Source organism: Balaenoptera physalus (assembly GCF_965194825.1).
Source record: "Balaenoptera physalus genome assembly, chromosome: 1".
Lineage (NCBI taxonomy): Eukaryota > Metazoa > Chordata > Mammalia > Artiodactyla > Balaenopteridae > Balaenoptera > Balaenoptera physalus.
Window position 1 is genome coordinate 31,478,857 of NC_138882.1, and position 24,405 is coordinate 31,503,261.

The 24,405-nt window shown below is 36.7% G+C and overlaps 1 protein-coding gene across 7 annotated transcripts in view; it reads left to right on the plus strand.

Moving 5' to 3' along the window:
• The window catches only part of RGS7 (regulator of G protein signaling 7), a 552,379-nt gene that overhangs the window by 2,311 nt on the left and 525,663 nt on the right, over positions 1-24,405 (plus strand). The gene's annotated exons all lie outside the window — the stretch shown is intronic.

Here is a 24,405-nt window from a genome sequence, read left to right on the forward strand (position 1 = left end):
AAGTGCACTCGCAGCATCTCACATGATTTGCTGATGTTGAAAGTATTCCAATTAATTTCTGTCTTATGGTGTCTCAGACATGCATCATAGCCATTCCAATTCCTAATAAGACTGAGGGAAAACCAGAAGCCCTGGGTAAAAGGGATTTAAAGTGGTTGGAATCCTTGTTCAGAATTTAAAATTGGGTTATAAAGAAATCCATTTTTTTTAAGCTCACTTCTCTTTCATATGTCTCAGAATGTTGAAAGGAAGACAGTAGTCTAGGGGAAGTAGTAATTCATGACGGAGTGACAGAGTCTCCAAGTCAGAAGGGCTAGATGTGAATTCCTGCTCTGCCCCCGACTGGCTGTGTAAGTTTGGGCAAGTGTGTTAACTTTTCCTAGAGACTACTTTACAGAATCATTGAAAAGATGAAGTATAAGTGAGAATGTTTGACTGAGAGTGATTGACAGGTAATACAGACTCTTTTTAGGAATTGTGGAAGTTACTGAGGTTCCTTGCAAGAATAAACTTTGCAAAACTCTCCTTGACAAGTCTTCCCTGCTTGCTGAGTGTCCCCATGGCTGTAGGTCATTTAGGAGTCCATCTAACATGCTTTCCCCCATTTGGTCATTGCTGGAAGATTTCAAGACCAATATAAATCTACATAACCATGTTTGGCCACACAGAAGCTTTTGAACGTTAAGCAAAAGGTTAGTAGAAAGTTTTTCTCTAGTACAGAAATCTAGGGAAGTTTTTCACCTTTAATATTTAAAATGATGTATACCAAAGCATTTTGAAGAAAATTAAGTACACATAGAACATATTATTAATAATATTTCTCTTGCTGAACTTTTTTAGATGCATTTCCTCTGGAAATTCATGCCATTTGTCACTTGCTCTGTTTTATATTTAGTATTTTGGGTTTTGACTTTTGGTTTATTTTTAATTAGAATAGTTGTCATTTATTGAGTGTCAAGGCCTTTACCTGTATTACCTGATTTCCTTAAAATATGTTGCACGTTGATTATTAGCATCCTGTTTTTCTAATAAGAAAGCTGAAACTGACTTATGCAGACTATGTGACTGCCCAAGATTGCTCAGGGATTAGTAACAGAGCTGGTGAGCTCCACGAGGGTGGAGACTCCTATCTTTCAGTGCTGTGTTCCCAGCACCTAGAAAAATGGCACATAATAGGTGTTTCTGAATATTGAGTGCCTAAGCACATGAATCAATGAGTGAATAAATGAATGAATGCTTGATCCAAAGACCGTATTCTTGCCTCTTCACTGTGTTACTTCCATTTAAGTTAGTGAATGGGCGGCACACTCAAAATTCAGTTCTGTACACCATACATACATTGAGCCTCAGCTCTGATTGGGCCTTGTGTGGGCATTGGGGATAGAGTTGCGGTCTAGACAGATAGGGTTTGAGCCCTCACTGAGCTTATTTTACAGTGGTGAGGACAGATGTCAGACAATAGGGTTTGAGCCCTCACTGAGCTTATTTTACAGTGGTGAGGACAGATGTCAGACAACTTATCGTAGAGTGATCACTGCTGTGAAAAGGGAAGAACTGGCTGTTAGGAAAATTTATTTATATTGGGTCATCTGGTTTCTAAAATAAATATTATGTTGATATGTATCTTCTGTTTGCAGTTCTGAGTGCTTAGCACAGTGCCCAGAGTGCCCAGCTTCTGACACTTAGTAAGTGCTCAATAAATGAACTAAATTGAGCTAAGCTAATGTTGAAAGTCTTCAGAGATTTATGGAGACAGAGGAGGCAAGAGTGTTGATCTTATCCCTTAGAAAACCAAATGTCTCCTTCCATAGACTTAAAATTTACTTAATACTTGTGAACTTTAATGAAATTACTTTGCCTCTTTGAGTCCCAGTTTCCTCCTCTGAAAAATGGAGATAGTAATAATAATAATGATAAGTTATTATAAATAGTGCATGTAAAGCTTGGATAAGTAGGAAACATTTAATATATGTTAACTATTACTTATAAATGCTGCCCCAAAAGGATTTCTCTATAAGTGGAAGTGATGACATATAAAGAGGATTTCCCTTTAAAATTTGTCTTTCTCATACATATTTTAGAATTTAGAATTTGCTGCTCTTCATTGGCTCTTGATGATTTTGTTTCAAGCTGTTTCATATGGTAAATGTACAATAAATATTAAAAATTTTTCATCTTACACAATTCAAACAAATACAAAAGTAGAGAAAAATAATATAAAGAATCTTCATGTACCCATCACATCGTGTCAACAATTCTTAACTGCTGGTAAATCTTGTTTCATTTATGCTTCCTCACTTTGGATTTCCCCCAGTTGGTTATTTTGAAGCAAATCTCAGAAAATATATCATTTAAGATATAAATTCTTTAGTGTGTATAAGTACTTTTAAGGAAGATAAAGGTAAATAAAGGTAAATAAAATGATAATTTGTCCTAGGTCCTTAAAATAATGGCATATTTTACTCCATGAGCTTTATCATTTTTTTCATATTGCTAAAATGGGTCTATCATTCTTTCTCTTTCTTTTTTCTTTGTGGTAAAATACATCTAACATAAAATTTACCATTTTAAACATTTTTACATGTATAGTTCAGTGGCATAAAGTACATTCACAGTGTTCTGCAACTATCACCTCCATCCATCTCCAGAACTTTTTTCATCTTCCCAAGCTGAAACTCTGTACCCATTAAACAGCAATTCCCCATTCTCCTCTCCCTCAACCCCTGACAATCACCCTTCTACTCTCTGGCTCTATGAATTTCACTACTCTTTTTACCTCATATAAGTGGAATTATGCAGTATTTGTTCTTTTGTGACTGGCTTATTTCACTTAGTATAATTTCCTCAAGATGCATCCATGTTATAGCATGTGTCAGAATTTTCTTCCTTTTTAAGGCTGAAAAATACTACATTGTATGTATATACCACATTTTGTTTATCCTTTCATACATGGATGGGCATTTGGGTTACTTCCACCTTTGACTATTGTGCTAATGCTGCAGTGAACATTGGTGTATAAATATCTGTTCGAGTCCATGCTTTTAATTCCCAGAATCGAAATTGCTGGATCATATGGTTATCGTATTTCTAATTTTTTGAGGAACCACCATATTGTTTTTCATAGTGGCTACACTGTTTTACATTCGTACCAGCAGTGCACAACGGTTACAACTTCTTCACATTCTCACCAACACTTGTTATTTTTGATAGTAGTTATACTAATGGGTATGAAGTGACATCTCTTTGTGGTTTTGCATTTCCCAAATGATTGAGCATCTTTTGCTTATTGGCTATTTTCATATCTTCTTTGGAGAGTTTGTGAACTTTTAAAGAGATTTGATTGTCTGCAGTGTGGAATGGTTTGACTTATGAACTACATGACCACTTAGATTTATGTCTAACCAAAATTCTGTTATTTTTGTTTGGATTTCTGAGCTACCTTTTTAATAATGGGGAGGTCTTTAAAGTCCTTTCTATCCTTAGCTTCCAAGTTTACAGTTAAAGTGAAACCTCCATAATTGACTCTTTTGGGTGATGGTAGTGATGAAGCTTAATGAATAAGAAATTTAAAAATAATAGCACATTTAAAAATGAATTCAGTTTTATTTGTTTTGAATCTATGAAGTAACTGCTTTTGGGGCTGTTGGGATGGGACAGGCAGTCCACATCTCTTAAAGAATCTTGTAAATGTTTTAAAGAATATTCCAGACTCTCTCAAATTAGAATATTTATTGTCTTTCTTTGACTTTTATTTAGTCTTTCCATCCTTTTATTCCCAGTACATTTAAGTTTGGAAAATGTTAGTGAATATAGAGCACTCACTCTATTCTTAAGGTAAGAATAGAGATATAATTGATTTTAACCAGAAAAGTTACTATTCATTTAGATTAGTATAGAAAGATAATTTCAAATGAATTTCTCTTTTCATCTTAAATCTTGTTTTTATGCAGTTGTATATTCTTTTCATAACATTTCTTTTAACTGATTTGAACTGATTAACTGATTTGAAGATGTCTTAGTATAGGTCATGTGGGATGAGACTTTCAATGGCTTCAATCAAAAGGACTTTATCTGTTGGAAATGTGTTCTGGCATTCCCCATTGCTGTCTTACTCTGAAAGTTTACTAGAAACTAATTAATTTACTTGTACACTATGAATTGTTTGACTTGTACCCTATTGATTTGTTTGACTCAAAGCTCATTATCACTTTATAAAACTGTGGTAAACCCCTCTGTCCTTGATATTTCTTTTCCTCTTCTTCTGTAGTAATAGCACTCTGCATTTTCATCTAGGCACATGGCCACTAGAATAAAGATTGCATTTCTCAGGCTCCCAGGCAGCTAGTCATGGCCATTTGATATATTCTGGCCAATGAGATGTAAACAGAAGAGGTGTATATAGTATCTGGGAAGTACACTTAAAGGAAGGGAGTATACCTTTCTTTTTTCCTTTTCTTACTCTTCCTGGCTAGAATGCAGTCATCTTGGCTGGGAGGTAGAAGCTGAGAGTTATGGATGGCAGAACAACAAAAGGGAATGAACCTGGGTCCCTGATGATTATAGAGTCAGCATACAAACCTGACCTGCCTACATAATTCTATGTTAGAGAAAAATTAAAAATTAATTAAAAATTAAAAACTCTTCTTCTATTTTTTTAAAAGATTTTTTTAGAGCAGTTTTAGGTTTACAACAAAATTGAGAGGAAGGTACAGAGATTTCCCATATAATCCCTACCCTACTTAACCAACCTATTATCAACATTATTCATCAGAGTGGTAGATTTTTACCGAGGATGAACCTATACTGATACATCATAATCACCCAAAGTTCATAGGCTACCTTAGGGTTCACTATTGGTGTTGTACCTTCTGTGGTTTGAACAAAATATATAACGACATGTATCCATCATTATAATATCATACAGAGTAGTTTTATTGCCATCTTTATATCTTCTTTAAGATACCATGATTTGGATTTTCTGTTACTTGTGACCAAACCAAATTCTAACCAACTCAGCAGCTACATCCAAAACCTTTTATTTTTAATCTGTAAGATAGTAATAGGGAAAAAGTTTTTTTTTTTGAAATATACATTTCTTGTTTTATTTTATAAACTTTTTTTAAAAAATTAATTAATTAATTTATTTTTGGCTGTGTTGGGTCTTCGTTTCTGTGCGAGGGCTTTCTCTGGTTGCGGCAAGCGGGGGCCACTCTTCATCGCGGTGCGCTGGCCTCTCACCATCGCGGCCTCTCTCGTTGCGGAGCACAGGCTCCAGCCGCGCAGGCTCAGTAGCTGTGGCTCACGGGCCTAGTTGCTCCGCGGCATGTGGGATCTTCCCAGACCAGGGCACGAACCCGTGTTCCCTGCACTGGCAGGCGGACTCTCAACCACTGTGCCACCAGGGAAGCCCTTGTTTTATTTTAAAAGCAAGCTATTTGCTTTCTAGGAATAAATCTAGTTTCTTTTAAATAATATAATTGAGAAATTCTGCCACATTAATTATGTAAATAGTTCAATTTAATTTAGTAAGTATTTATTGAACAATTGTTTTGTGCTAGGTAATTTTGCTAGATGTGTCGGGGGTAAAGAATCAGTGATGACAATCATATATTCTTTATCAGAGCACTTTACAGTCCCAAGATTGGAGGATCAACAGTTTTACAGTTAATTTCATGTATGTATATGTGTATGTGTAAAACATAAAATTGATGGTGCACTTATTAAATTTTGTATTATTTATTTATTATTTTTAAAGATTTGTTTATTATTTATTTATTTATTTACTTTATTTTGGGTTGCGTTGGGTCTTAGTTGGGGCACACGGGATCTTCATTGAGGCATGCAGAATCTTTCGTTGTGGCGGGCGAGCTTCTCCTTAGTTGTGGTGCGCAGGTTTTCCTCTTCTCTAGTTGTAGCGTGCAGGTTTTCTCCTCTCTAGTTGTGGTGCGCAGGCTCCAGGGCACATGGGCTCTGTAGTTTGCAGCACTCAGGCTCTCTAGCTCAGTAGTTGTGGCGTGCGGGCTTAGTTGCCCCACGGCATGTGGGATCTTAGTTCCCTGACCAGAGATCGAACCCTCATCCCCTGCGTTGTAAGGCGGATTCTTTACCACTGGATCACCAGGGAGGTCCCTTACTCAATTTTTAAAAAATTCTTATTTTCCTATGAGGAAACCAAGGCCTGGAAAGGTTATTTGCCCATGTCAAAAAATAAATGCACATTAAAACCATGTGTTTCATTTTATTGCCAATTAAATATGCTAGGTATAAGAGGAAACACTTTTAAAAAAATTTGAATTTATTTCTTTACCTTAGAAATTACTCATATAACAGATTTTATAGCTGAAGATGCTCTTCTTGCAATGTCTTTTTAGCTGATTTGAAAATGGAATCATTTTACATACTAAAACACAAGCTACTTAAAGTTGTAGAGCTAGGCCAGTACTGCCTAAATTTATTTGAACACTATATATGAGCCTTGTTTTATGCTTATAAAAAATTTTATAAGCATTTTGTTGAGCATATTTATGAAAAAGAATTACCCTTCTTGGTAGCGTCTTCGTAGGAAATTGTACATTCTTAACCATGCAGATGAGGTGCTGAGTTGAATTTTAACAAAGAGAGTCAAGTAAGTGCAATGAAAACAATTTATTTACACCATCTATTCCATCAATCTGTGGTGCCCGAGTATATCAGAAATACCCACACAACAAAGCAAAATATAGACATTTCTGCTGTGGCATAATAAGTTCCACTAAAAAAGCCCCACACTTTGCAAAATCACGCACTAAAAATAACTGGCATTTTGAAGGAAATAGAATTGGAATAGATCACTCAAAATGTTTTAACCACCAAAACATTTAATGTTATAATTAAGCAATAACCAAAACAATCTTATTAAAAATTCTAGCATGGCTATAAAAACATGCTAACTTCCCTATAAGTAAAGAAATAACACAGTAATACAAGCCTTTACCTTTAGAAAATACAGGAGAGGGTGGCTTGATGGAAGAGTATATAAGGAAGTATTGCCTGCTGAATTATGAAAACAAGGACAGAGGGACATAAGCAGCAGAATTTGCAGGTAGAGGAGCAGTGACAGCCTTACTATGAAATGGTTCTGGCTCCTTATCTAGTGTTTGCTTGTTTGTTTTGTACAAATATATGAGAGAAATGTGCAATAAACCCTTTTGAAACCTAGCATTTAGCCAGACTGAGCCAAGAGGAAGAATGGGTCATGTGAGCAGTGCTACATTCCTCCAGGGCTTGCTGCACCCACTATGCGTATACTTTGTGTTTGGCTGTTGTGTTGTGGTGGCACAAAACGTAATGTGCTAAGAAATATTGTGCATGAACCCATGGGGCTTCTGTGTTGGTCTGACATAATTCCCTGGTTTACCAATGGGCTAATTCTTGCTATGGAAATACACTCTGTGTGAAACATACTACATCAAATGATTGTTAAACTCCTCACTGTTGAGCGAGGGAGACCTGCCCAGTCCAGGCAAGAAAAAAAGCAAGTGTGTTTGAACTAAGGGTGGTGCAAGGAAAGGAGGCAGAGGAGGTGAACAATGGGTAGATAAAGGCAGACAAGGGAAGGTGAATGCTTTGAGAACACACTGTTTCCCATGTGTGATTTTATTTGATTTTTGTAACAGTCCTATGAGGGGGTACTGTTCCCTCATTCTACATATTAGGGGAGTGAGGCCCAGAGAGGGTAAAGACTTGGCCCAAGATCGCACAGATAGAAAATGGTGGTGTCAGGATTTGAAATCAAGTCTGTGTAACCCCAAATCCTGTGTTTTACAAACTATAGCAGGTGACTTCCCTACTGGGTTGGAATATGGGCCCTGTAGCCCATGTCTTGAAGGCAGTGGGCCACACTTCTGTGGCTTTGTGAACTTAGGGAATCTTTTAAACTCCCTGAGCCTCTTTTTCCTCACAAATGGAGGTGCTAGGAATAGCCACTTCAGAGGATTATTGTGACAATTATATATGATTACACACGTAGAAGTGTTTTACAAATGCGTAAACATTATGCAAGCAATAAAGCATCTTATTTTCTCTCCACGAAACTTCCAGCTGTTTACATTAAAAATGGTTATAAATGGTTTTTTAAGATTACAGGCTTAATAGTTTATATAGTCACAAGTTAAAAAGCAGAAAGAGGAAAGTCCTTGGGAAGTTTGGTTCCAAAGCAAAACGCTTCTGTATGTTAAGTAAACTGAAGGAGGGAACTGTTGATTCCAGCTGCAGATACTGCTTGCATGTGTGCTTATTTTTTTTTAATCTTTTTGGTTCTTTAAGAAGAGGATCTGGTTCTGGTTTCCCTTGTGTCCCTAGAGAAACTAACGTATCACCTGGCAGATTTAGTGGATATTTAATAACTGTCTGACAGATTTAAGACTGTGTGAAGGAAGAAAGAGAATTGTGGTTAAAATTTTTACAACAGATTCAAAATATTTGTTTCTACTATTTTATTAAAAAGTAGTTCCACAAACTAAGACAAAAATGGCAGTTTCTCAGTTTGCTTTGTAAGTTGTTAATAGCAGTGGCATTTGCTGCAATCTCAAGAGTGTTTAAATAGCCATTTAAACCCTTACAGAGTAAAAAGTACATTGGACTAATCTGAAGTCCCTGGTTCCGACTTTGCTTATCATTACTAGCTGGTTGGTTTGGACAATCTGGGTCTTAATTCTTTGCTTTGTGAAACGTGCGTGTGTTTGTGCATGTGGGAAGGGCATAGCTGATGTAAAGATGCTTTCCAAGCAGTGCTAAGGTTTCAAGGTATGATTCAAGGTGCGGGAATAACTTCCCATACTCCCCCAGTAACCTGAGAGATATAATCCATCTCTCAAGGTTATAGACCACCCCATTACAAGTGGGCTCAGTCTTTAGTTTCTTGCTGTGCTGTTTCATTTTATTTGGTTTAGCCTTTCTTATTAATGTGGAGATTGGAATAATCAATGTGCAGGAAATTAATTGTCTCGTGGATATTATTTTTGATTGTTTGGAACATTTGACTGGCAAAACCTAGTGCCCCTGCCAGCTAATTGTTAATGACTCCTAATATGTCGTAATTTAATAATGCTTGTGGAAATTAATGTTTGCTTTCTTTTGTATTTACATATATTAGAGCCTTTGCATAAATCAACTGATGATTCTAGAAGTGATTTTACAGCTAGAACTACTGATACGGATTTTTGCCAAGACATGGCCTTTTTCATTGCAGTTTCCTCTTTTTATAAAAATACAAACTGGTCATAGTATTCAAAAGAAACTGAAAATCCATGGACTTTCTTAATGCTACTTTTTAAAAACTACATTAGAGAAGGAAACTTTTATCCGTTGAGTGACTATTGCTGTTTGGGAGGAATGCTCTGTTTGCCCCTCCTCACTGTATTGCCCTATGATATACAAAAGAACTTTCTAACAGCCATTCAACTGTAGAATGAGTCCCTTCAGGATAGGAAGTTTCTTTTTTTAAGAGGTGCATCAGTTCAGTGAGACTGAGTGTCATTGAGCTTATTAAAGCATTCCATGGCCTAGAATGATCTTAATGATCTATATGACCCATACAACCTCTGACTGAGAACGGATTCTGCTATTTCAACCATTGCCCTTGTTCTTAGCAGAAACCTTAATTATTCTTTAAAGGGAAAAAGATTTTAAACCACTAATTAACCACCATCTTCATAATGTCAGTCTAGAAGCTGAGAATTCTGAAAAGCTTTTACTTTTCTCATCCATCATCTGCTTATTCTAGATAATTTTATTTCTGGTTTACCTTTTTTTTTTTTTGGAAGGGAATAAAACACTTTTTGATATATATTACATTGACTTATTATACTAATAGATTTCTGAGCAAGTTCCTTTGTGGTTATGGTTTTGTTTTACTTAAACATTATAGAGCCAAACAATGTTCATGAAACTATAATATTATACTTGCTATTTATGTAGAACTTTCACAGAAACTTATTAAAACAGAGAAATACAAAGGACTATTTTTTCTACGAAAAAGATGAGAAAACTAAGGTGCAAAATAAATAGAACATTTTTGTATTAATAAAGAGAGCTAATAAAACTCAAAATGGCCTTTTGATCTTGCTAATAGATCATAATGCCTATACAAATAGTTTTGATATTCTTACAAAAAATAAGAAAACACAGTGTATTCCTTTAAATCATTGTTAAATTATTGAGATTTAAGGAGTCAAATCATGACTGTCAGGCTCAGTAAAAGATTGCCATAGCCTAACATTTAAGCAGTATTTTGACCTTTACAGAGTGCTTTTAGAGATGCTATTTCTTTTTAGTCCCCATAGTTATCCTGTGGGAGTTATTATCCTTATTGAGTATGGCACATGAGAAACCTCAGTCTTAGACTTAGCCAAGATTATAGATCTGAGAACACAAACCCAGGTTTTCTAACTCACAAAGTAGTTCTCATTCTTCCAACCTAAGTCTTTCCTTAGTCGTCTAGATACCATTTTGAATACATCTGTTATAATGGCCTCAAAGTAAAGACTGGAATGATTCAGTTGAGATATATCCAGTCACTACTGGATTACTCATGGCCAATTCTCACATGTGATTAAACAAACTTTGTGAAGTTGCTGTCACCTCAGTAACCTCATCTCACCAACTGAGTGTTTTTCTATCAATACCAGTAGTCCAGCAGGCCTTGAGCAGTAAGTGGTGGAGAAAGCTAGGCGAGGCAAATGACAATATTGTAGTGGTTGATGCCTTTAAGGAGCGCCTAGGTCTGCCTCTCTGTTGGTCTGTTTGGAGATTTTTTCTAAACTCCACCTACTGAATTTCCTCTCTGTGAGAGACTCTTCAAAACAAAATAAAACCTTGTATTTGTTATCCTTCTCCCCCCAGGCGACAGTGAACTGAGACCAACTCAGTTATGACTATTCACCATTTTGGAAAAAAACCTCTCCATCCCTTGCAGGAGGCAGTGAAAACAAAGGCTGGTGGGGAAATAGGACTGTCTGTTGCATTCCTATAATGTCAGAACCCGTATTATATCGTTCAGAAGTTGAAATTTTAATTTTTTTTCTTCCTCCTGTTCGTGTCAATTTGTGGGGAGGATTCCGAGGCTTTATTTTATCAGTATTCCAACTAAATTCTCCAGGGAAGGTCAAGCTGCCAATAAGTTTCTGCTTCTCATTTGTTTACAGGTATGCAACTAGGAGATACACCACAATCAAGTTTTCAAAACAGTTTGCACAATTAATTAGGCTTTATCTAAAAGGGAAGTGTTTCGTTGTTTTTGATATTTCATTGGCAGTGTATGAAGTAAAAAATTACTTTTTAAAATTGAATGGTACTCTTTGGAATAAATGTTTAAATGAATAAATGTTTAAATGAAAGGACTGGAGTGGAGGCTGAGGGTACAGTGGGTGAGAGGGAGATTCAGTGTGAAAGTACCCCAAGAACAATTTTGGAAACTAGACTGTGCTCTCAGTCTATTACAATTTTAACCTCCTGGACCAACAAAATTCCTCCTTTGTCTGCCGAACTCTCCCAACATTTGATTGATGTTTCTTTTATGATACGAATCACTTTTCATCTCTGCCTTACCATATGTCTTTGTATTGTGTGTGTATGAATGAATAATTACCTTGTGACCCCCTAATTGGGAATATCTGAATATAAGCTGTATTTCTCATTTCGTATTTCTATAAAACATTCCTGGGCAAACTAGTAGCTGGCTAATAAAATTGCCCAGAGTTCTACCCATGAGTAGATTTAAATCTCTGCTGTTTTAGAGAGTCTATGGATTGAGTGAAACTAGTAAGTAAATGCAGAAATAAAATAGCAAAAATGATTGCTGGATTCCAGGTCTAAAACAGTCTCACAGTATGTAAAAGTGAATAAGTAATAGTAATAATAGTGACTCTAATAAGAATATCAAAAACAACAGTATAATAGTTAAAATATATTATTTCTTTACCATATGTGAGGCATTGTGCTAAGTACTTTACATATGCTATATAATTTTATCCTTAAACTAGTTACAGATTTGGAGAACTTAAGGAAGATGCCAAGGCTAAGCTGCATTGACAGAGCCAGGATTCAAACTCAGATTTTTTTTTAAAGCTTGTTCTCTCCACCATTATATTATAATGCAATAGATTCTCAATCGGGTTTCATTAACAGTTTTTCACCCTCAAAGTGAAGCTAAGAGATTTTGCAATCTTAGTGGTGACTTTCAGTTCAATAAACAACAGCACAATGGGTAAGTGATAATACCCTCTTTCTAAAATTAGACTGTTTCTCTCATTTTTGATAGACAGGATTAGGAGTTGGCAATAAAATAGTATGTATATTTTAAATGTCTCTTTCGTTGGTTTTTGACGTCTGCTAGAGCAAACAGTTTAAAAAAATAAAAGGAAAAATCCACTGAAGAAGAATGCATTTAATATAGGAATTATGAAAAAGCTGTACTAAATAGAGATGAAATGATGACTGATGAAAACATTTGTTGCATCCAAATAGAAACAGGGTTTTATTTTGCTTTGTAGTGTGGAAGATTATGCCTTTAGATTCTAGGGTGTATAAATAGTTTCCATAAGAAAATTCAACCACAGAGTGGCTTGATTAGTATAGTGGAACTTCTACCACCTGTTTTCTGGACATTATAATTCTGTTTTTGCATAAATGGTTTCAATAGCTTTTTGTTTTATCAACCCTCTTACACTTCAGATCACATTGAGCTTGCAATCAAAGGAAGTATTTTTCAGAGAAGCTACTGTATAGCAAGGCCCTCTTCAAGTTCTGTTGATACTTTTCGTGATTGATTATTTAAACCTAAACACTGGCTTTATGTTGAAATCTTTCTAATTACATTTTATTAAATTTCATTCAGTTTTTCATCATGTTGGGTTTTTTTGTCTGACAGATTATACGTTCTAGTCCATTTCACTCTCAGATATGTGACATGGGCCACTTAAAGCTGATCTCATCAGAAGACAGAGCCATGAGGCCTCACTTTAGTTAAAAACTTGCCACCAAATTTTCATTGACTTATTAACCAGTATTTTCTGTAAAATCTAATTTGAAAACATCATTTTCAATTTCTAATTTCAAATCATTGAAATTTAATGTATCTTTATAATTGACCTTAAATATATTTTAAAAATAAGATATGACATAATAATATAGATAAACTTCAAATACATTTTTTAAAGAACAAGATGAAGTACAAACAATAAACATATGCAAAATTTGGTAAGAGCTGTTGTGGGCAGGCCTGTTGATACTGTTGGTTCGAAACCTCAGGGGCTTCCTGGGTGAAACCTGAAACCCGCTCCATACATGGAAGGCAAGGGGAGACGGAAGAGGCAGACACTCCAGATTGGTAGGTGGCAGGTGGAATAAGCAGGAAACTCATGTACGAGACTTGCCTTGGGCAGCTAAAATAGGTCTCCACATCAGCCCGCCAGAAATTTAAAAGTTTATCTAGTTACATCAACTATACCTCAGTGAAAAATACTAATAGTGCTAAGGTTGAGAAACCCTGGAAAAAAAAAAAAAGTTTATCTAGAAGCCTTTAACCGGGTTCAGTCACATATTCAGTTCAGATGGTCTCAACACCACATTGCTCTCGGAAGTCTGCGTTCTTGCGAACGGCTTCTGCTGGGAGAAGCTTGCCTGAACTGTGTATTCCAAGGACTGGAGAGGGGTGAGGAGCCTCTGACTGCCCAGGTGCAGCTCAGGGGTCAACCTGCGGTCACGTCCTTTCCATGCCCTCTTCCAACATGCATAGCGAAACACTCTCATAGAGAAGTGAAGAAGGGAAGGTGATAGCGGAAGGATTCTCTACATTTAATAAGCGAAGGTGCAAATGAGGAGGCCAGTTAGGCCCAGCAGACAGTCTATGGCGATAAGCCTTACTTCCTGGAGTGTCCTGAGAGAAAGACAGACTAAGTGGTGTTTCTTTGCTCCTCACTCGGGAGTTGATGTAATAACACAGCTGGTGTCCCATAAGTTGGATGTTGAGGGATTTCTTCTTTCCCTCAGTCTTTTCCCATTAGAGGTGACTGGAGATGAAGCTCCTGGAGGTACCTCTGTCTGCATAGGAATCCTAGGGAGGAAAACCGAAGTTACCGGTGGTGCTTGAACAGCTTATGACTTTCCTAAGGAAGCTAACAGCCCTGGGGAAGCTGACCTTTGCTGGGGGATTTGGCAAAGGGATTACACTGTTTTATCGGTAGATCCTGTTACCGTGTACTTAAGTTTATTTATCAGTGTAGTCTCTAGAGTAGAGGCTACTTGTGACATAGTAAAAAAAGAATAAAAAACTAATGGTTGTTCGAAGTCATCCTGATTACCTGGAGAAGTGAGAAAAATTACATTTTCCTCTAATCAATTTACAGATATTCTCTCTTTCTCTGTCTCTGTCCCCCCACCTTTCTCCCTCTTTCTTTCCCTCCCTCTCCCTCTCTCTGTGTCTCAATACTTGATTTAGATTTAAGAAAAAAAGGTTAATAACTTCTGAGCATAATGTTATCCTACAACACAACAGACACATGCACAGCAGATATCAGATCTAAAATCTGTGCTTGATGCCTTGGAGTTTGAAAAATGGTCTCTACATAAAGGTTGGAGTGACCCAAATGGATCACCATTTCTCTTGTCAATAGGCGTATCCTGTTACTTTCCTATAGTAATGAAGTGAATGTCAAAAAAGATTTATTTGGGAGGCAAGTAAGTATGTGCACCTGTGTCTGACAGTGGATTATGCATACATGAAACATGCCTTGAAGCTGTTCAGATCCTTTAATTTTCTCCTACTTCCAACACTCACGTTAACAACATAAATACCCGTTTTACTGTTGTGTGGTCATTTTGCAATTTTGTATTTACAGCTTTGTGTGAGTAACTGGAGAGTGACCAGCACGGTAGTACTTATTGTATGACTTTTTCCCCTTTTACTTTTTCCAGTTTTATTGAGCTATAATTGACATATCACATTGTTTCAAGTGTACAACATAATGATTTGGTATTTCTATATATTGTGAGATGATCACCACAATAAGTCGAGTTAACATGCATCACATCACATAGTTACACATTTTTTTCCTTTTGATGAGAACTTTTAAGATGTACTTTTTAGCAACTCTCAAATATCCAATATTGTTAACTTTAATTATCATGCTGTATATTATATCCCCAGAACTTACTTATCTTATAACTAGAAGTTTGTACCTTTTGACCACCTTCACCTACCCCATCCCCCTCTCTGGCCCCTGGAAACTGTAAATGTGATTTCTGTTTCTATGAGTTTTTTTCTTTTAGATTCCACATATAAGTGAGATCATACAGTATTTGTCTTTCTCTGTCTGACCCACTTCACCTAGCACAATGCCCTCATGGTCCACCAACGTCATTGCAAATGGCAGGACCTTCCTCCCTTTATGACTAAACAGTATTCCACCACATACACACACCACATCCTCTCCATCCATCCATCTGCTGATGGATACCCAGGCTGCCCCTGTGTCCTCGGCACCATAGACAACACACACCACAGTGAACGTGGAGGTGCAGACATCCTCTGGGGATAGTGATCCTATTTCCTTCAGACACATCCAGAAGTGGAACCGCTTGACCATATGGAAGGTCCATTCCTAGTTTTTTTTTTCTTAATTTGTGTCATGCTTTATTTATTTATTTATTTATGGCTGTGTTGGGTCCTTGTTTCTGTGCGAGGGCTTTCCCCAGTTGCGGCGAGCGGGGGCCACTCCTCATCGCGGTCGCGGGCCTCTCACCATCGCGGCCTCTCGTTGCGGAGCACAGGCTCCAGACACGCAGGCTCAGTAATTGTGGCTCATGGGCCCAGCTGCTCCGCGGCATGTGGGATCTTCCCAGACCAGGGCTCGAACCCGTGTCCCCTGCATTGGCAGGCAGATTCTCAACCACTGCGCCACCGGGGAAGCCCCCATTCCTAGTTTTTTGAGGAACCTCTGTTCTGTTCTCCTCAGTGGCTGCATCAGTCCATACTCTCACCAACAGTGAATGAGGCCCACCCTCATCCCTGCCAGCACTAGCCATCCCTCATTCCCCTGATAACAGCCATTCCAACAGTTGTGAGGTGACACCTCACCGTAGCCCTGCTCTGACCTTCTTAATAATTCCATGCACTTGCTGGACACCTGAATATCTTCTTTGGAAAAAGATCCATTCAGTATTGTATGGCTTCTGTGTAACTAGTAGGTACAAGGATCCCCTGCTAGTTTGGATCACAGTGATCACTCACTAAGAATTGATTGAAAAGGGCTGCAGAGGTCCCTCGCATCTAGTTTCACATTGTTGTGCTTAACAGCACCAGGAAGGCCTGCCATTGTAGTGAGTAAAAAGTTTGTCACACTGAAATAGAGAAAATCTTTGTTGTGTAAATAATTGTTTTTTCTTAGTTAATAGAATCCTTTAAATCTCCTTAGAGTCAGGTTGTTGATGGGGACGAGTGGACATTGAAATATATATGATGTCGACTAGTTTCAGATATGTTTACCAATATTTTTCTCATATCAAGGTTACCTTGTTTATGAACTTTACGTTCATTTTTTTCATTCCTCTTCATTTAAAATGTAGCTATGACTATAAAGTCATAACTTTATAGTAGAATGTGAAGTGTTATAGATTATTCTGACCACAGAAAATTTTTAATTCTGAATATAAGTATTAAATATATTTCTTAAAGAAAGAGCAATGAGCTGAGCCTTATGAAATAGGTCAGATTTTGACTTAAACATATAAGTTAGAAGAGGCGTCTAGCTGGGGAAAAATAGCCAGAGAAAATTAATAGATATGAGAATAAGCTATGGAAAGTTGGTGGGCAACAGTAGGGAATGATGCCAAGAAGTGAGATCAGATTCTGAAAGGTCATGATGATCATGATAAAAGAATTTAGCCTTTATTCAGCAGACAGTGGTGCTCTATAGAAGAGTTTTTAATTGGGGATGACTATGAATTAGGAGGTCTTCTGAAGCAATACCAAGATTGCACATGGGAGAAGGCAGAAGGCTCAATGATAAGGCCCTCATAAAATCCCCAGGAGGGTAGTGAGGGCGTAAGTTATACTATTTGCAGAGAAAATGGAAAAAAGGGCATTGGTTATATATGAGACATAGCATCACTAGGTGGTAATAGAAAAGCAACCATCATCTGTGTCATAAGGCAAAAAATGTTCTGGGTTTCTGCTTCCATATCTATTCTTTTCCATTCCAAATTGTCTCCAGGGCAATGCATCCTATGTTTAAAATATTCACTGTAATAGTCTAACTGTTTTAAGTGAACAAGCTAGTGATAAGTAGCTAGAGAGTTAGTTTAAATTTAAAGCTCATTTATTCCTTCCTCTATTGAGTAGAAAAGAAAATCATCATCATTATTGTCGTCATCACGATCAGGACCATCATCTGACAACATTGAAGGCTATCTGTGCTAACCACTGATGTTCATAATCTCACTTATTGCTCATAATAACCTCTTGAGGCACTCTTACTATACCCATTTTACACATGAGATAGATGAGGCTTAAGGAGATTAAATAGCTTGCCTAGGGCCACATAGGTAGTAAATGGCAGAGCTGGGCTTTGGGCTCAGGCAGCCTGGGCTTTAAAAAATGACAGTTTGCCTGTGCCACTTTGCTACAGCAGTATATCAAGAATAGATTAAATTCTTTTACTATGAACTTCCAGAATTTATCCTAATTATTTGGGTATATTACGAATCTGTCATACTGGGGTTTGGGGTATATTTCAGAATAGTTGTAACCCAGCGGGTTGACTGGAATCAGATTCTCAGGGTATCAGGACCTCAGACAGCTCTCAGGCTTGTTCTCTAATGGGAACTGCTTCTGTCTGGCATTTTCATTTGTCCTTTTTTCTACTAATTAGCCTTCATCCTATACTTCACCTTTTGTCCTCCCTCATAACATTAAATTATGTTGGCTCACTCTTCTGATTTCTAATTCCAAAATTTTGAGATTAGAATCTGATTGCCTGGTTTATCTTCTGATACTTGGGCATAGGTTTGCCACTGCCTAGTGTGTGCATTGGCTGTCCTTCAATGAGAACCCAGCTTCTCTTCTTAAAACTGGATTTGGGGGAAGGAGAAGACTGTACTCCCCTAGGCCTGCCCCTTCAGCGAGAGTGATGGGTGACACAGGCTCTGACAGGTACCTCTTTGGTTTAGAAGAAGTAGATGGTATATGTTACAAATGCATCACTATTTAAGTAAAATAAATTGTCACATCATCTATTGGTAAATACTGTGTATTAGCCAGAACTTGGTTGTGTTCATTGGCACTTAATATAGCCACAGAAACATATTATCAGGAAATTTTATATTATCACAGAATCAAACACTTAACTTTTTTTTTTTAATTTCCAAATAAAAATATCACAGTAGTTTGTAGTGTATGAGAATAACTATGATATTTAAATGATTAAATCAGATAATCAAAATCCCTTGGTTTTTGTTTTCTACTTTGATAAAATTTACATGTTTGTTTCTTACTGTCAGAAGAATTTAGAAATCATTTTATTTCCCAGCTCTATCAAATTGATTTCTGTCCTTTGGAGTATTCTAAGACTGCAGCATAAAATTCAAGATCTGGGTAAATTTGTGTGATTCTGTTTTCATTTGTTCCTCATGTGGGAATTCATGAATTATGATATCTTTATCTTACATTTCATAGACTATTTGCTAGGAAAAGGTAGGACCATTAACACTGTGACTGTATAGAAATGATACTTGCTACTCTACAGCCTAATAGGATTTCTGAAACTAGCACCTTCAGTAGTAATCATGTTGGTATTTATTATTTAATGCCATAAAGGCCTTCAGGTTTTCTGAGGTTGGAACTTAAAGAACACCTGAGGGGCTGCCTAGCATCAAGGCTCAGTTCACCCTTAAAGGGAAATTCATATAATTTACCCTGATAATTCAATTCAGGGTAAACCGTTTTTTAACTTGAATTTTTACATGTAGGTTATTCAACCATCTGATTTTTTTCATTAACTTTCTTTATATGAGAAATAAACAAGTGGCAGATAAGCTGCTATATATATATTTGTTAAAACAACTTCTGATGTCAGTTATAGGGTGAACATAGAATCATTAATATCTTACAACACCTGAACCTATTAAATAATGGTAGCAGATATGTGTGGATTATGTGGAGAAATAAAATAATCCTGGAATGTCTTCTGAATAATTATTTTAAAAGATCCAGTCATTCACTTATAGTTCTGCAGTTGTATACCTACTATGTCCTCACTGCTGTGGGAGGCTATGAAAATGAATAAGATGTGTTAGAGGTGGCAAGAGAGATATAAACCAGAAGACTGAGAGTGTAGAGGACAGAGATGTTACCCTCATATGGCATAATTTGGGCAGATTAATAGAGGAGGGGTTTGGATGAGTTGGGTTTGAATACGTGGAATGGGAGGTATGTTAGTCCAGTTGAAAAAGAGAGGAGGGAACAGACATGGAGTGGGGGTGAGTTCTTTGAATGCTAAGAGAATAGCACAAGGTCTTTTGGAGATGAAGTATAGATTTTACAAAGGATATGTGGCTTACCAGTGAAGGAGGCAGGTTGGAGCCAGCTTGTGAAGAGCTTGAATTCCAGACCAGAGGATTGGACTTTATTCTACAGATAACAAGCAAGAATTATACAGTTTTAAATCAGGACACATACACATACACATATACACATTTTTGAGCTGTGTTTTAAGAAGTCTAATCTGTCTACTATGTGTGGGATATACTAGAGAAGATTATTTAGGATTATGGTTATTAGTTCTACGTATATTTTATTCTTTAAGTTGGGCAGTAAATATCTGATATATGTGGTAATTCTGACAGAACTGAAGCAACCACAACCTCCTGTCTTCATGTTGTTAGGTATAAATGACAATATTCTTTGGTTTGAAGTAATAATTTTAGGAAGAAGTTTGGAAGAGTCTGACATTGAAGTAGTTAAAAATCTGACTTGTGATTCTGAATCAAGTGGAATATTTTTCACTATGCTTTTGGAAAGTGGATCTGATGTGTCCACCCAGCTTCATATTTGGAATGTCATGGAAGCGTGTTGGCTGAGCTGAAAGGGAGATAGGGTTCACATCCAGCTGGAGACTCTGAATTGCTTAGAAGCAGAAAGCTTTGGAGACAAAAAGACTACTCATGCTTAATATGTTTTTAATATAGAAACAGCTTAATTTCTTTGGGAGATAGAAAGGGCAATAGTGCTCAAAGATGAGATGGCCAAAAGTGACTCTGTTATTCTGCAACAATTTGATCTGAAAGAATTTCTCCCTGTGGTGGTACAGTTTAAGGAGAAATTTATTATCTCCTCCCCACCACGCTGCCCAAGTTTGGACCTAGGAATTGGATTTGGGAAAGAATAAATTGACACCAGGTCTAAATATTTATAAAATCTTTGTGAAACTCCCTTTATCAGATCTAGACTTCCTGTACTGAGTGGCAGTCTGCATGTCTTCCAGTCATTCACTGTGGGCCAGTGCTTATAACAGTGGGTTTTGCTGTTTCCTCTGTCCATTCAAGTTATATAACATTGAGTGTTTACACTGATATAGTAGGTAATTGTCCAGTCCAATTTCTATTTTGCTTTGTATTGTAGACGCAGCTGCATTTTAATTTTATATGTTATTGGAACAGAGAAGGCTTGTGACCACATCCCAACCACCCCTTTTTTGCTACTGCTACAGAAAGTGCTTGCCTCACTACAATACTCAGCACCCTCTACCGTAACTGTAGATTTACCTTGTATCTCCACTAGTCTCTGTTTGTTGAGAGAAGAGGCAGTGTCTCTCCTTTCTATGTTCCAGTGCCTAACACAGTGCCATCAATTAATGTTTAGTCAATAAATACTATTAATTAAATTAATGGATTGTTTACATAAATAATTGTAACCTTTCCTAAGGCATCAAATCACCTAGTTTGGTTTAACTACCTAGTCAAAGGGCCAATCGCTTAAGTGAGAGAAAGAACAAAGGGTCAACCATTTGTTTAACTTATGGAAATGTCAAAGTTATCAATTCACTCATCTCTTTATTCAGTAGGTGCTGTGCTAAGTCATTTGGGAATAACACACTTTCTGCAGTTATTTCAGTGTGATAAGTGCTTACTGTTGTTGAATGCATGGAGGGTTCTGTCCAAAGGATAAACACTTATATTGCACTAGAGAGCCCGAAAAGGCTTCCTGGAGAAGGTGATGCTGAGTTTTGAAGGAAAACCAGGAGTTAATTACTTTAAGAACACAGGGAACGGTACTTACGATATCAGGAAGAGCATCTATAGGGGCGCAGAGTTGGAGTCAGCATGGTGCTTCAGTGAACTACAAGTACTTCAGCATGGCTGGGAAAAAGCCTGGGAGAGTAGTTAGCTTCTTTTGGACATTTTAAAACTTTAAAACAGAAATTATAAAATATTTTCTTAAAGATATTTAATAAGTGAAATGAGATGGTAATGCTCTCTCTCTTTTCATTTATCCTTATTAAAAATAAAACTTTCTTCAACCCAATAGTAATACATGATTATTATGGTAACTTGGACTACATGGAAAAGATAAAATAAAATAAAATTCCTCCTTTAATCCCTCCATTCAGAGATACTACTGCCATTAATATTTTGGTGTATTTTCTTACTGATTTTTAAAATATCAACATTTAACAGATACCATTAACAGTAATAATTGATGTGTTTTTGTAGGTTTTTTCTTTTATATCAGTATTCCATATCTAATTCCATAGATGTAGAACATAGGAAAAATGAAAGTCAAGCAATAAATCATTAAATGGCCTTTATTTTAGAAAGGGAGAAGAAAGTTAACATTTATAGACAAAATGTTAGGTTTTTCATATTAAATATTATCAGTCAACCAAGTTAACTGTTGCCAGAGGAATTCAGACTCTAATCTCTAGAAGATAAGAAGTGCCTATGGGATGCTACCATGTGTACATGGATTTCCTGCTACAGTTCTGGTTGTTTACTTAATCATTTAAACAGTCTGATGAATCACTTGAAAAATCACAGATAACCCAAATGTCTTACTTGAGGAGCAATTTATGGATCAGTGCCCTTCATTTGGTCATCTCTTTCTACCCTTTGTTTTTTAAAAAAAGTCAAATGCCATGAATGTTTAAAGGGTTAAGTCTACGCAGCCTTTTCTAAATGAAGCAGAGAATTGAATTATTTTATTATTTTATTCAATAATAAAAATTGAATAATTTTTTATTGCTTTATAATGATTAAAAAATAGTATGAATGTTGACTATTTTTACTTGTAAAACAACACTCCTATGTTGAAAGTCCTCACAGTAGAAGCACTTAAATGCTGGCAATTGCATACATGTACCTAAGAATACTTTAAAATACTATCACATGTAAGAACTGACTTTTAAAAGTGGCGAGCTCTTTGAGACCACCTACTTGCTACATTTCAGCCAAGTCTTATTTTATAGTTAATGTGAAATACTGTAGATGTGTACAATTTTATTGTTATTTTATTATTAAAACTGAGATACTTCCATTAGTGTTTGATGTTTGGATTCCCATATTGACTTAATAACTTTAACTTACTGTCCATATATATGTATTTATTATTTTCGCTTTTCTATCAGAATGTTTACTCTTTGGTTATAAACTCCTGGGTAGCAGGGGATATGTCTGTAATACATAGACAAATGTATTAAACAAGGAATAAATATTATGCTCAAACTCTCCATTGAGAAGGTGAAGTGGGTCAGGAGCATCAGGATGGCAGGAGATGGCTTTCATATGGAATACACAAGAAAGGGTTTAGTTTATGTAAGGAAGCCAAGGCCTTGAAAAGGAATCTCAGAATAACTTGTATGGCATATGAATCACTGTTTACTGCCCAATGTTATATTCTGCTTTGGCAAAGGAGATGATGATATTATTGTCCTTGTAAGATATATTCAGAACCCAAAATATATCCAACAACAGCAGCTGAGGAGTGGCTTCGAAGCAGATGTATGAAATCTCGATAATCCGAAGAGATACATCTATAATGTAAACAATTGAGATGTTTATTCCATGATGTTTTGTAAAGGGCACATACTTTGGTATGTGGGGACCACATTGGTCTCTCCTCTCAAAACCCGTCATCAGAATCCTGGGTGGCTGGGCGTGTGGTCCTTAGTATAGTGGGTTCTTGGGTGAGGTCTTAAAAAGCCTGGCTCGAGGTTCAGGGTTTGATTCAGCTGAAGGGTTGATAGCAGCTTCTCTCAGGCACATTGAGAGACCCACGAAAAGATAAATGCAGAAAGAAAGACAAAGATCTTTTCCCCATATTTGGCTCCAGGTCATCTTAACAGCTTGCTTACTGGAGACCAAGCTGAAGTTCTAGAGCTGACTTGTGTTGTTTCACAAGAGTCAATTGTTAAACATACAGATGACCAATAGACACATGAAAAGATGCTGAACATCACTAATTATTAGAGAAACGAAAATCAAAACTACAATGAGGTACCACCTCACACAGATCAGAATGGCCATCATCAAAAAGTCTACAACTAACAAATGCTGGATGGAGAGGGTGTGGAGAAAAGGGAACCTGCCTACACTGTTGGTGGGAATGTAAGTTGGTGCAGCCACTATGGAGAACAGTATGGAGGCTCTTCAAAAAACTAAAAATAGAGTTGCCATATGATCCAGCAGTCTCACTCCTGAGCATATATCCAGACAAAACTCTAAGTTGAAAAGATACATGCACCCCTATGCTGATAGCAGCACTATTTACAATAGCCAAGACATGGAAGCAACCTAAATGTCCATTGACAGATGAATGGATAAAGAAGATGTGGTATATATACCCAGTAGAATATTACTCAGCTATAAAAAAGAATGAAATAATGCCATTTGTAGTAACATGGTTGGACCTAGAGATTACCATACTAAGTGAAGTAAGTCAGAAGACAAAGACAAATGCCATATGATATCACATATATGTGGAATCTAAAATATGACACAAATGAATTTAGCTACAAAACAGAAACAGACTTACAGACATAGAGAACAGACTTGTGGTTGCCAAGGGGGAGTGGGTGGGGGAGGGATGGATTGGGAGTTTGGGATTAGCAGATGTAAACTATTATATATAGAATGGATAAAGAACAAGGTTCCTCTGTATAGCACAGGGAACTGTATTCAATATCCTGTAATAAACCATAATGGAAAAGAATATGAAAAATAATTTGTGTATGTGTAACTGGATCACTTTGCTGTATAGCAGAAATTAACATGATATTGTAAATCAACTATACTTCAATAAAATAAATTTAAAAAAGTCAATTGTTAAATTCTCAGGAAGTCTCTGTGTTGGTTTTTAAACACAGCCATTATTTAATA